At 36.1% G+C, this 15,052-nt stretch overlaps 1 long non-coding RNA gene across 1 annotated transcript in view; it reads right to left on the reverse strand.

Annotated features, from left to right (window-relative positions):
- LOC145693214 (uncharacterized) overlaps window positions 1–12,410 on the reverse strand; it is a 342,015-nt gene extending 329,605 nt beyond the window's left edge. The window contains exon 1 of the long non-coding RNA XR_014132728.1: window positions 9,449–12,410. This is a non-coding gene — a long non-coding RNA (uncharacterized LOC145693214). The remainder of the gene's footprint in view (window positions 1–9,448) is intronic.
- Between the last annotated feature and the right edge of the window lie 2,642 nt (window positions 12,411–15,052).

Consider the following 15,052-nt stretch of genomic DNA (forward strand, 5'->3'; position numbering starts at 1 on the left):
ATCGATCAGCAGGCGAATCAGTTGAAGTCCTGTTTACACGGTCGACTGAGTCGAAAGTGACGCCAGTACAACTGAATAGATTACAAATCGACTAAGTGAAAACGCCTCTTAACTTCACTAATATGTTCCCATCTATCAGGGTTGAAAAAAAACATGTTTTTTTTTAAAAAATCATAAAAAACGTTTTTTATGTTTAAAACATGTTTTTTTTGTTTAAAACGTTTTTAACGTTTAAAACAAAGTACTTTGTTTTAAACAAGAAAAAAACATGTTTAAAACGTTTATTTTGTTTAAAACAATAATCTACATAAGCATATATATTACATTTTTACACACTTAGGTACTGTTTGCCATCTATATTCAACCGCCAGGTCAAATTTCGGGAACTTCCCTAATCTCGATCCGCCCAAATGTTCAATTCCGGAGAAAAAATCGGGATTTTCCCGATCTCCGTTCACAGAATATGTAGTTTAGTTTCTTTGTGTTACGTTCTACTGGTCGTCTGCATTCTTCATCTTTAAACGCCCATTGACGCAACTGCTGTGTCAGGGCTTTAAACCTCAATGGCTCAGTATTAAACCTCAAATTAATGCTGGAAGATGGTTTTGGTACCAATTTATTCCTGAAAGATGCAGCTTTGCTGGTGTGCATTTTATGTATGTGGGAGGAGGGTAAATATTGTGCTTTTTCAACAGTTTTTTAGGGGGGGCAATCCCCCTCTTGGGGGATAGATTCATAAAAATTGTTACGTGAAGCAATGAAGTAGGTTACTACATGGTAATATCGTGTATTTGTACCAGGGTTGGCTGGTTTAAACCAAAAAACGAAAAATATTCCTAAAATTGTAAGTGTTTGTAAAATCTTGATGAACACACCTTTGTGGGTTATCACGTTTCACTCCCGTATATTATTCGTATTATATTCAGACCTAAATTCCCCATTCATTACTCAAAAAGATTATACTGCATAAGCAATTTTATATATATATATATATATATATATATATATATATATATATATATATATATATATATATATATATATATATATATATATATATATATATATATATATATATAAGTTTATAAATGTTTGTTTTGTGATTTTTTTGTAGTTGTTATTATTGTTTTTATTTAATTGCAATCAAAGAAAAATTCTAAATATTGTTTCGTTTCAATGATTACTATTGATAAAATACATCGAAATGCCGTACTTTTTATGTGTGGGGGAGGGGAGGTCAGACCCCACGAGAGACATTTAGTGAAATGAGAATTCTCTTTGGTATTTATGTATAAATAAGTCTGAGCCAAAGTGGACTCAAATAATTCGTATCTTTATTCACTTTTCTTACTAATATGCAAATTAAGTCGTTGTATTTCTTTAATTTGGACCAATAGAAGTTGCTGTTAACTAACTCGAACTAAATTAGTTCTTCTGTACTCCGTAGTACTTTGAAATTGTCCATATGTAATTCTGTATAATGGTTTCACTTGTGCAACTGTTTATCTTTTTGTCCTTCTGAAATGACTCTTGATAGTTATATTAAGAAGCATGTAAAGATCAGTACAACGTATTTTTATCAGGATTCCTTCGTGAGTGAGTCGGCAGACGTATCGCATTTGTGGCCAATTAGTCCTGGTTCCGAGTTCAAATGGAGGACAATTTCTCTCGAATGTAATTCGAGAAACTATTTTTATTCCGCTTTAAGCTTATGTGATCCCTTCCAGCATAACCCGATAGTTGCATAATAACATCAAGGCGAAACAAACTTATTTCTGTCCATATATGATATGAATATATAGAGCAAATTATTTAAACCAAAAGAACCTGGTTTAAACAAAAACAAAAACAAAAAAAAAACAAAAAAAAAACGGTTTTTTGTTTTTTCAATAAAAACCATGGTTTTTGCCAACCCTGATTTGTACTTCTTGCTTATTATGGGGAGCAGGGAGGGGACAAAGTTACCCAATTTTTGGAGTTTCAGTTTTTTGACGTAAATTACATTTATTTTTACAACAAACATCAATAGCTCAGTCCTTAATTAAGCTAGAAAGGTGATTTGGTACCACAGTATTTTTGAGAGATAAAGCTTTCCGTCACTTGCATTTTATGTATATACGGGGTACGTATGTACGACCAAGAGAGGGAGGATGAAGTTTTTTTTTTCATCAATTTTTCTTCATCAGGTTTTGGCGGGTATTCCTCCCCTCTGTGTGGTACATCCATAAAAATTGGTATGTGAAGCAATGAAGTAGTCCCCTACATGATAGTAACCTTATGTGTACTTGTTTATAGAGGAAGAGGGGGTCAAATTTTGTTAATTTACATTTATTTTCGGGACGGTCCCGTATAACACAAGATATATTTCACTGAAGTGGTCTAGAAGCATAATTCTTGTTCGTATATATGATGTGTGCAGCAAAAATGATTTGCATATGGATGTGGTACTGTAGTGGGGGAGGGGAGAGAATGTCTAATTCAATGAATGTTTTTCTGGGCAAATTTTTTTAAAAAATATTTCCTACATAAAACGAATTCATTACGCAATGGCTACTATTTCTTATATTATTGTCACAAGTATGTGGCCTACAAATTAGCATCATTTTGTCAGCGCAGGTAACTGCAAGGGTTGCCAGAGCCCCGCAAAGTCAATATTTTCATATTTTTAATGATTTTTTATGTCTGTTCTTTTTCTACGAATACGGCGGGAATTTCATGCATATTATCTCGTTGGAATTTGTGGTCTATAAGCTTTTCAATGGTGTATATCTCATGAAATGTTCAAATACTTCACTTGAACTTCTGTTGGTTTAGTTATAAGCACACTGATGTGCAGAATTTCGTTCAGTAATTGCTGTTATAATAAGAATATAACTGTGCTTGTAATTTACTCCATGCACAAACCCTGCGGAGGATGGGTTGTTTGTTAGAAAATTAAATTAGCTTCTTCAATCTGATATTTTAGTTGTTTTAAACATGTCCAACCAGCATCGAAAAAAAACACGTTTAAAACAATTTGTTTAAAACGTTTAAAACAAACTGAATAAAACAACAGCCCTCGTTTTAAACATGTTTTAAACACTTGTTTTAAACATTTTGTTTTAAACATATCAACCCTGCCATCTATTCGAACACAATAACCTCAGATTTAAAATTTAGTTTTGAGCATTGGCAACATTTTGTCGTGGCTGGTCCACGACTTTCATTATTAGTATGTTGCAACACTGAAATCACTAGATTTTAATTCACATCGGTAAAGTGCAGGGTTACCCTTATTCAATATATATATATATATACATTGCTATATAAAACCCTCTTATTAATTTATTATACTCTTAAAACAGTTACGGGCAGTGGTGCTATTCTAGTTTTCGTGCAGTTTTACTATACGGATTCATGGTATTAGTAGTAGTAGTAGGAGGAGGAGGAGCAGGGATAGGAGTAACAGTAGAAGTAGAGACGGGTTAGAACCCCCCAGGGGTTCGTTGGGTTCAGTTGTCGACATAAAATGTACAAATTAAAGACTTTCCTAAAATTTTAATTTTTCCGCACATTTAACAATCTGTGGATCCATATAGTAAAACTGCACCCTCGTTTTTTAAAAAACCGGTTATATATATATATATATATATATATATATATATATATATATATATATATATATATATATATATATATATATGTGTGTGTGTGTGTGTGTGTGTATATATATATTTCATTCATTATATTTCGTTTACAACCTCGAAATATAAACCACAAAAGCTATTTTTTTTAAAATATAACAACAAAAATATCAATACTAAACTTTCTCTTACACAAACTCAACAGAAATTTTATCAGATCTAGCACGAAATGTGTATAAATTTAACATGAATTAAAATATGAATTAAAATTTAGTAGAACATTCATGAACATCGGCAAAGTGGTTGTCAGTCTCCTAGGATTTCTGTACTTCCGTCTTATTGTGGGTTATAGAAGAAAAATCTCGTCCAGTTCTTTACTAGGAGGTAATGTGCCTAAGATCGATGACACATTCCCGCGCTGGATGGCGATGCTGATACGTTGGAAAAGGGATGCAGTATTTCGGGGATCACCAGTTTTGGTCGCTATTCGATTACCAACTTCATTAATGAAATTAGATCCTTCGTGACCCCAAGACCCACTAGTTTCTAGTGCTATTGTTACAAACCAATATTTGTCCAATAGGTTTGTGTATTTTAGTCTTTTTTCTGATTCTCTGTGAGAGGCGGCGAGATCTGCCTGAATTGAAGAATGGGGTATGTTGGAAGGAGCAAACGTATCGGAACATGTGAAATCCCAAACTAGTGCTTTTCCGTTTTTCCATTGTACCAAGGTCATGCCGTCAGGCCTTTTACTATCAGAGTGGCAACAACTATTTGGTTCTTTTATTGAAGGAACTCCCGAGGATACGAGGTCTCTACAAATGATGTCGTTCACATTATGATGTCGAGATTGTCTTCCCGCACTTTTTTCACATAAAAGACCATGCAGTTCTTTATTATCAACATATGCGTTGCAAACAGAATAGTAATGAGGCTCACAAATATTAGTACCTAAGCGCAGAGCTGTAGCAATACGAAAGCTCTCATTAGAAAGGTGTAGGTCGAGTGTGTGGGAAGGTAGGGCTTGAAGCCATGCTCCGTTTTTGGAGGAAGAGACAGATAACAGCCTGGCTTTGTCATCTGGGTTATTAGTTGATGATAGAAGTGAAGATAAACATAGCTTGACTATAGGTTCATCCCAAACAGACTGGACATGTCTTTTGTCGTTAGGTGGGGGATCCATTCCAACCAGGCTAGTCCATTTATCGATCCATTCTTGTAAATCTCGAATCGAATCTAAGTCAACCTCCTGTTGAAGAAGAGATCCAATTAGTTCTCGTAAGCCATAGAATGATGCGAGGAAAGAAAGTATGGCGATATCCATGGCTCGACGAAGGCCTCCATTCTCAACTGGTAAGGAAGTTGTAACCATGAACTGTCTTTCAAAGAACAGTTTAGAATGAATTCCAGTCCTGTTCTAAGAGTGTGGTCGAATTTGTTAAGTAATTTATCATCTTACTAAGAAGGGGAACAACGGTGGAAATATTGAAATCTTGGAAGTGAGAGTGAAGCTCGTAGTAAATAATAAGTGGAGTGTGCAGAAAGTTTTGATAATTGAGAAAAAAAGAATTCTAATTTTGATATCTTGTCCAAAAAAATTTTACTCCTTGATTCGGTAGAGAGTTCCGCATTGGTAGGTGATAAGAGTTTGATACCAGGTGCTATTTCCTTAAATCTTTTATAAAGGTCATGAACTTCACCATCTCTGGCGCTCAGAAAACTCACTTCACATTTGGCAGAGTTAAGAAACAATCCAATAGATGAAGCTTCTACACGAATTTTATTGAAAGCGTGTAGTACTACGTCGATATTTCCAGCTATGGTACCATCATCTAATAGCAGATATTTAAATCTGTGTTAATATCCTTAATAATGTAATGGATGGTTAGGGCGAACAGTGCTGGTCCAAGTGGGTCGCCTTGCTGTATTCCACGTTGTGAGTGAATTATGTTATCACTTATAAAAAGATTGCTTGGTTCGGAGTAGCATTGGTAGAGAGAGATAGATAATAAATGGATATCTAGATAGGTAGCTATAACTCTCTTAAAAGCCTACAAGGTAGACAAAATCAGATCTTTTATTGGATACCACAAGTGACAAGTAGAGTAGAGACCTACACAGTATGCTAATACAAAGTGGCGTGACGAAATATCTTGGAAACGAATTATCCAAAATTGATGGTTGTCGAAAAGTATTGGACAGACTTTAATCCAGCAAAGGATCAACAATTGTTGATAATTGTACATATGTGTTTCAAATATAAATAACCTTAAACCACTATACTCATGTCAACCCAGTTCTCATTCTTGATATGTGATATCTGAGCATTTGAGATTAAGAAATAAACGTTTATACCTTGTTCTGAGAGATCATGAGCCTTATGCAGAATCGTTTTAACCTATGATTAAAGTCATACTAGTGAAGGGAACGTACGTTAGTCGAACTCTTTAGTATGCCACTAATCATGCGTCAGAATGACTCTGCATAAGGCCCCATATCATTAACCCTCTAGTGTAAGAATTTCTAAGAACAAAGATAATTAAAGTAAAATTTACTGTTATGTCTGGGTATAAGAAACGGTTCTGCGAACTCGAAATATTTTAACAACCGGTTCTGGCGAACCGGTGTGAACTGGCTGAATAGCACAACTGCTTATGGGAGGTCAAGGGCGCCGATTTCTCTGTACATTTGGGAGGGGGGCCTATTCAGATGCAGAAAGCATATATGAGGATTTTAAGATAAATTGCATTTAAATTATACCAATTATTGTAAATTTAGAAATACAATGAGGGGGGCCACATGCGCTTTGAGGGGGGGCTCGATCCCCCAGGTTCGGCGCTCTTGCGAAAGGTTTATAAATACGGGCAACGCAACGATGTTCCTTGCACGGGGCATAAATTAGTGAAGAAAAGAATAAGTTTTAAATTCTCGTTGGCAAATCACAAAGGGTGCTTTTCACAGTATAAAGATAAAGAAATAGTATTTGCAATATCCGTCGTTACTCGTAAAAGCGAGTTGTGATTCATTAAAAAAATCGCATTTTATGAAAACTATTTTAGAATTTATTCAACATTCACTAAGTATTTTTTTAAAAAATAGATTCATTGAAATAATGTGTGTTAAAAAGGAAAGGAAATTAAATATTTCAGTTTAACATCCTGCGATTATGTCCTTAAGGCTAAAGGAAACGAATGATTAAGGCAAGTGAATAATGATGGTTTCTTTGGTGGAATGAGAGTATGGAAGGAAACGGGAGTACTCTGAGAAAGCCTACGGACAGGATGTTATCCACCAGAAGCTTACTTGCCCAGGGATCGAACTAGGGTCCCCATGCACCAGAAGTAAGCGTTCTATCACTGAGCCACCGTGCCTCCTAATGTGCATATAGGCACAAGCTGCTTTTGTGTTTACTTTGATTAAAGCTTGCATCGGAAGAGAAGAAATGGGTACAAGATTTATTTTCCAAATAGAGTATATTACGGATGTTTATCATTATGCTTTCATTGAAATGAGTATCGAGAAGAAGAAACTTCAGATATTACTCATAACCTATTTTCTCCGTGCGAAAAATCGCATTTTATTTACACGATTTGCAGACCTAAATATATTAAAAACCTGATTCGTCGGATATTAATGTCGTACTACTTTTTTATTATTATTTTTGGATTTGAATATTTCTGAAGAAATCGAGTTTATTTGCATTCTCGCACTGATTTAGAAAAAAAAAAAAGAATTTGTAAAGTGGTAAACTGAAGTACGAAGTCCAAAGAAGGTACTCGAAAGCTTGTTCAGAAACGAGATGTCCTGCTCCTTCACGTGTTCAGCCAGTTCGAATCTATGGTCAAGAAGGAACAGAACTTTGCATCGTTGACACTGGCGAACTTCAAATGCACGAAGCATCCTGGATCTCGGAAGAAGAGGTCGATGTTATTTCTTTAAATCCTGTTTTAACTGCATCTTCCGCAGTACTTTCTCCTTGCTAATGTAATGAAACCATGAACTGAGAATTTAAAAAATCATTTTTTCATAAAAATTATAATGGCAATTTGGTAGGTGAAGATGGAAGTAAGTTTTCTGTAATATTTTAACTTTTGGATACATGCATCACATTATTTTTAAAAACTCACAAGGACAGTACTTGTAATCAAGAGATCGTTGGAAGCAGCAGCAAAATAGTCAAGAATCACCTGTAGTCAAATAACATTGCTTGTCAGTAGTAATTAACAATTCGGATAAAATCATGAAAAAGATGAAAGCAAACCTCAGGGTAAATTAAAGCTCAAAAATACTTATTTGTACATCATTAGACAACAACAATATTTTGTCAGGAAATGTAATTAGGACGTTCCTAAGATTTTGTAAAATTTTATGTTGGCTTTTGGCGAAGTTAAAAGAAAAAATAATTAAGGCAAACAAGGACAATAGTCCATATAAAATGACCAAGTTTGCAACTAAAAAATCATTCTAGATTCTGCATTCTGCATTCTGGGTCCTGTATCCAGAATCGCAATGGAATGGTCTATACGAAATTACAAATGCCGCAAGAAAGACCATTGTCCGGCGAAGACCAAGCGAAATATGCAATAAGGTAATGTATGACTACAGAGAACTTTAACTGTCTATTTTGCATGTGACATGAAATTAGGAGGTCTCTGAAAGTGACAGGCAGATTTGAATGTTTAAATATTTAGCTTATTTCCGTTTGGTTAAGCATTGAGTAAAATTATAATGATCTGGTATACAATTAATCTGACATACTAATCTGATAATCTGTATTCAGTACTCTTGGATGTTCACTGTTAAATCATTTATATCGTTACAAAAATTTCCACTATACTACCATTGTAAGTCAGTTGTTTCATTAATAAAATATTGTCAATTGGGACAATAAGAAATTGCAACCATTCGTTTAATTGCACTCTTTTAATTTGAGGTACAAATTCGCTATTCCTTTTGTAATTGATATAACACAATTTATGACTTGATACAATTTATTTTGATTTTTATTTCTTTAATATTTATATTTTTTGACTTACGGGACATAGCTCCTTAGGCAAACATAAGCTATCATGTGACATGTTAAATAGATATGTTTATTTTCCTCTGTGTCATAGAAACAATATCGAAGTATTTTAAATGTTTTGTAATAATTTTGGTTTAAGTTTGGCATTGTGTTTGTTTGCTAGTATACATGTTTTATTTTTCTCAAACTACCGCGTGTGTCTCGTTCTCAATCATATAATACTATCATAACTATACACTTAATTACTCATTTCAAACTATCGCCTGCGTCTCTCGTTTTCGATCGTATAATGTTAATACTAATATAATTATAGACTTGCTTATTTCTCTCAAACTATCGCCTGTTTCTCGTTTTCGTTCATATTGTATTAACATAATTCATCTTGAGTACTCTCAACATTTTGTTTCTTGTACTAAAAAAAAAAAAAAAAAAAAAAAAAAAAAAAAAAAACTAATCATTCTCAGGTCAATCCTATTCATTTTCATAACAGGTAAATTTTGCTTGAATATTTCGTTCCGTTACAAACCATAAACAGTACTGACAAAATTGAGTTGAAACATACTCACTAAACGTGGCGTTTTGGGGAGTCGCGTCACGGGGGTTTGTATTTGAATTTCCTCTTTTGTCAGTGGGAATCGTGCTTTTATGATAGATCGAGGTAAAATATCCCTGGAATTGGGGTGTGCAGGAATATTTTACCGCCCTATATTAGTCTTCTTTGTGGGGGGAAGACTAATATTCAACTCCTATGCTCAGATGATAAAGTCAGTGTATACGTCAATTTCATTATCTTAGGACTTACCTGAGACATCATAATCATAACATTATAGGCACAAAATAACAATATGATAAATCACTACATCAGCACAAGTTAAATCACTAACAGTCGCAATTACGCACAGGCAATCGCACTCTCACGAGGACATAACATCACAGGACACTTTTCACTTTTCAGAAAAACACACTTTCTTCCGCTACAATTCTAATCATAACATTCCATCTAATAACGGTTGGAGTGTCATTCTTTCGTTTCTGGGTCATTAACCACAAGTAAACAAACACAGTTGCTGCGAAAACTTCCTTGTTCTTATTATATAATATTTGTCAAAAACGAAATATACCATAAATTTTCGATATTGTTCGATTTTACCTTACATTGCAATACGACAAAAACACGAAAAGTTTTTAAAAAAATAAAAAAAAAACTAATGCAATTTCTTTTGTCATTATGCAACTGCAAAGAGATGTCACTGCAGGAGGCCAGTTCCTTCTCCAGCAAAATGTAGTCCACCAGCATGGGCACATCCTTCTTCGAGATGGTCCAGTTCCAGATGCTACTTCCAGCCTCTACAAGGGTCATCTTCCAGACGTTCCTGTACCAGCATTGGCATGCCCGCTTCTGTTTCTCCAGCGCTTCTCCCATGCAGATCCAGCCATCTTTCTCCAGAGCCAGAACGCCTAATGGTCAACTAGTCCTTGCAGTTATGCCGAGCTTCTACGTCAGCTGTTCCAGAATCACCACCACAACAGCCAGCATCTCCTTCCGTTCCTGTTTCACCACGGATACATCGTCACTTTCATCATTCAGCAGCACCTTGGCTCCAGTTGTTGAAATGTTCCAGTGCCACAGCTGTCCCATCATCATAAAGGTCCAGGGTTCGATTCAAGAACTCGGGAAACCAAACACCGCAGCTTTAGCTCGCCTCCAGTCCACACGACGGACACCGAGACGCCAAGCTGTTTTTCATCCGTCATCAAGGGTCCTTGGTTTGGCCAGGACATCGTTAATTCGCAGCTCCCAGCAAAAGGTGACGCCCAAATGCCACACCAAATGCGTAGCTGTTCATCATCCTTCACTACGGTCCCGAGTACATATCAAGAAGAGGACCATCTATAGGAACCACTATCGGTTGCCTACTGTCAGTCGCAACTCTCAGCGTCTGCATTTACAGAGGCCCAGTTGCAGTTCACATCATCTACCATTTCATTCAGTCTTCACTTCGATTTTTGTGGAGTGACTAGGGACATTCTTCGTTTATCGATGGCCACGATAAGGACAATTAGAAGACCCTGTTTTTCACCTCCCAGTGTTCTGAAGTGAGACCACAATCATTCAAGTGGACATTATGTTCACCCCCCAGTGTTTTTCACAGTGTTTAGTGTTTGTCAATTTAGTCAATGTTTATTCGAACTGAGAATTTAAAAACTAATGACATACGCTAAAGGTACTGTTCAGGAATTTTTCTTCCAGTTGGTGGGGTAATGTAATGAAACCATGAACTGAGAATTTAAAAAATCATTTTTTCATAAAAATTATAATGGCAATTTGGTAGGTGAAGATGGAAGTAAGTTTTCTGTAATATTTTAACTTTTGGATACATGCATCACATTATTTTTAAAAACTCACAAGGACAGTACTTGTAATCAAGAGATCGTTGGAAGCAGCAGCAAAATAGTCAAGAATCACCTGTAGTCAAATAACATTGCTTGTCAGTAGTAATTAACAATTCGGATAAAATCATGAAAAAGATGAAAGCAAACCTCAGGGTAAATTAAAGCTCAAAAATACTTATTTGTACATCATTAGACAACAACAATATTTTGTCAGGAAATGTAATTAGGACGTTCCTAAGATTTTGTAAAATTTTATGTTGGCTTTTGGCGAAGTTAAAAGAAAAAATAATTAAGGCAAACAAGGACAATAGTCCATATAAAATGACCAAGTTTGCAACTAAAAAATCATTCTAGATTCTGCATTCTGCATTCTGGGTCCTGTATCCAGAATCGCAATGGAATGGTCTATACGAAATTACAAATGCCGCAAGAAAGACCATTGTCCGGCGAAGACCAAGCGAAATATGCAATAAGGTAATGTATGACTACAGAGAACTTTAACTGTCTATTTTGCATGTGACATGAAATTAGGAGGTCTCTGAAAGTGACAGGCAGATTTGAATGTTTAAATATTTAGCTTATTTCCGTTTGGTTAAGCATTGAGTAAAATTATAATGATCTGGTATACAATTAATCTGACATACTAATCTGATAATCTGTATTCAGTACTCTTGGATGTTCACTGTTAAATCATTTATATCGTTACAAAAATTTCCACTATACTACCATTGTAAGTCAGTTGTTTCATTAATAAAATATTGTCAATTGGGACAATAAGAAATTGCAACCATTCGTTTAATTGCACTCTTTTAATTTGAGGTACAAATTCGCTATTCCTTTTGTAATTGATATAACACAATTTATGACTTGATACAATTTATTTTGATTTTTATTTCTTTAATATTTATATTTTTTGACTTACGGGACATGTGATGAAACTATGATATGAAAAAAAAAACTTATTCTTCAAGAAGAAAGATATCAAAAAAGAAATTTTTTCTAGTGATAAAATGTATGTGTATTTTAACAAAAGAATTTTGGAATAAACAGTCACACTTATCGTGGACTAATGAGGTTCTCCGGCAGTCACGTAGCGTAAGAAGTAATTAAGTGAGCAAACAAGGCTGTTACGGAGAACCTCAGGGTCTGGCTGACGAAACTAATACGATATAAAAAGGTAAGGGAGAGGTCCAAAGATCATCTCGGAACAACCAACGGATCTCTCAGCAACCAACAAAGGATCTGCAATAACATGGGTGGTTCACCAACATACCTAATGTAAGTTGTATTTCTCTTTTTCATAACTTGCTGTCATTAATATAAGGCTCCAACTGGACGAATGGTCTCCTGCGGGAGAACATAATCTGAATTTTGTAATTGTAACCTCAAATTCATGTAAAATAAAGTCTTGCTTGTTAAAAAAGGAAATTATTAATCTATTAATTATCATCTGACAGGCAAGAGACCACTAACTACCGTAATATTTTAACAAGATGCCCATAGTTAACTGTAAGGTTACTCCTTCCACTGTATACATGAAGGTTACAATACCGATTATTCCGGTCAATACCAAATACTCGTTAAACAAATTACTCAAATATCCAATTCGGCTCAATGATGAAACATGCAGTTTAGAGACCGACATTCAATACATACTTTTTAATAATACACAGACTCTTCTACTCCCCAATGATGCAATCAAACACTGCACGATCTCTCAAAAGCCATTTCTGTGTAAAATACCCGCAATTAATCACAATGCCTCCCCCTTTTCCCTCTGTTTACAGCATTTACGTTTTCCAAAAGTCACAGGCCTGTATAAAACGGTATGCCCTTTCTCTTGCACCACAAATCACTCGTTAACCATCACGCCACTAAGCAATACCGAATTTGTTCTCACTAATGCTCCTCTTTCTTTATTTACTTTATCCCCAGAGGGACATAAGACGGAACTCCATGTTCCACACACGCGCACCATTAAAGTGACTTTACCATGTGAACACAAGTTAGTCACGGAAGAACAAACTCTTATTTTTCAGCCGGACTTATGCCACAATGAGCAAATTTTACCACGTCATTTAGTCTTAACACATGCTTTACATATAAATGATTCTCTTTTTCAATTGCCTCACGATCGATTATTTGCTTTTAAATCTAATTTCTCCAATATCCCCTTGAATTACAGTTCCAGAATATCCGAAATTTCACCCATTACTATTAACGATACAACCTTACCTTGGAGCAGTTGGATACCGCTTGAATACTCAATACCTATTAGTACTTCAATGACGTCATTACAATTTCTCATAACGATTACCAACTCCGTATTTCTTGTTATCCTCTACAGACGTTTTAAAGCCCTACAACTTTCGGTACCCAGTTCGAATCCAGAAGCCTTTCCCTTGACACAATTACATTAATTTTTTTTCTCTTTTTTTTTCAGACTGCAATTTACCTTCTTACTTCTGTTCCCTACTCCCACTTTAGCCCTTTCATTCTTTGATATCACACTACTAACAGTGACACCTCTAACACTGTTATTGCTTCTCCTTCTAGGAATATTCTGTTGCAAACGGTACTTAGCGTACAGAACCTACCTTCGTATACAAACACATACCCCCATAGCATTACGACACCTCCCACCTACAATCCAAAATTCCACAGTCTCCCACTTCCCACAAACAGAGTCTCGTGTTCCAATCGCACATCCTTCCTATACCCCCAGTCGCAATTAAAAAAAAAAAAGTCTCAATGCTAATCACGAACAAAATTACAACGCGGATCTTGAGTATTCCATTTTACCATTTTCATTCCAATTAATATTTTCCTTAAGAGGAGGACCCGTCTTAGACTGCCCTTTTACCTATTCAGAAAAAATTATAAATAATAAACAAAAAAAATAATAATATTTAAAACAAATCGAGAGAAAAACTACACATTCTCTCTTGCACTGACTAACTATAACACTGCTGAAAATCAAACATGATAATTATTGCAAATAGATACAATCTGGTATAAGGAATAATAAGAAAAATACAACAATCCCTTTCCACCTCAACCATATCCCAACATCCCTTTACCACCCTTCAACAAGCAAGGCACAGCAAGGAACCAGGAACCTGTACCGCCGGAGTTCCAGTCCACTTGGAGCCACAAGGAAATCACCCTCGTCTGGATGCGTCAACCCTCCTGAAGCACCAGTCCAATTGGAGCCAGAAGGACATCTTCCTTGCCTGGGTTCGTCAGCCCAACAGGAACCAAGAACCTCCACCGACGAAGTTCCAGTCCACTTGGAGCCACAGGGAAATCACCCTCGTCTGGATGCGTCAACCCTCCTAAAGCACCAGTCCAATTGGAGCCAGAAGGACATCTTCCTTGCCTGGGTTCGTCAGCCCAACAGGAACCAAGAACCTCCACCGACGAAGTTCCAGTCCAATTGGAGCCAGCAGGAAATCTCCCTTGCCTGGGTTCGTCAGCCAAACTGGAGCCACCAGGAAATCTCCCTTGCCTGGGTTTGTCAGTACAACTGGGGCCACCAGCAGCAAGCCATGCCCGTGTTCAACCTTGGAGGAACCAGAGTTGTCGACGCTGCCTGCGCTCCCTGTCTGTTTGAGGCCACGGGAACTATCCCATGCCTGAGTCAACAAAATTGTGACAGTGTGGACTCTACGTCGTAACATTACTTGTCCCTCACCGCCACACCTACAACCCTAATTTTGTGTGTATCTTCGACTTGAAAAAAGACTTAAAGAACAGAAGCCATGAGCGGCGGCCATGGATGACACCCAATTGCCCTGCGGCTCATCAAAGCGCAAAGGTCCCCAACAAGGACTCTACGTCTCAATGTGTTCCGGATCCATGAACACTAGAAGATGTGAACTGTTTTTTTATGTATATGTGAGTGCATACCTATAAACTACTAGTGTTATAGTGTCAGTGTTTATAAACGTAGTGTGGACAGGACTATGATATGAAAAAAAAATGACACACACTACGGTGATGTTCATGAACA

Source organism: Thermobia domestica, chromosome 8 (assembly GCF_964235325.1).
Source record: "Thermobia domestica chromosome 8, izTheDome1.hap1.1, whole genome shotgun sequence".
Taxonomy (NCBI): domain Eukaryota; kingdom Metazoa; phylum Arthropoda; class Insecta; order Zygentoma; family Lepismatidae; genus Thermobia; species Thermobia domestica.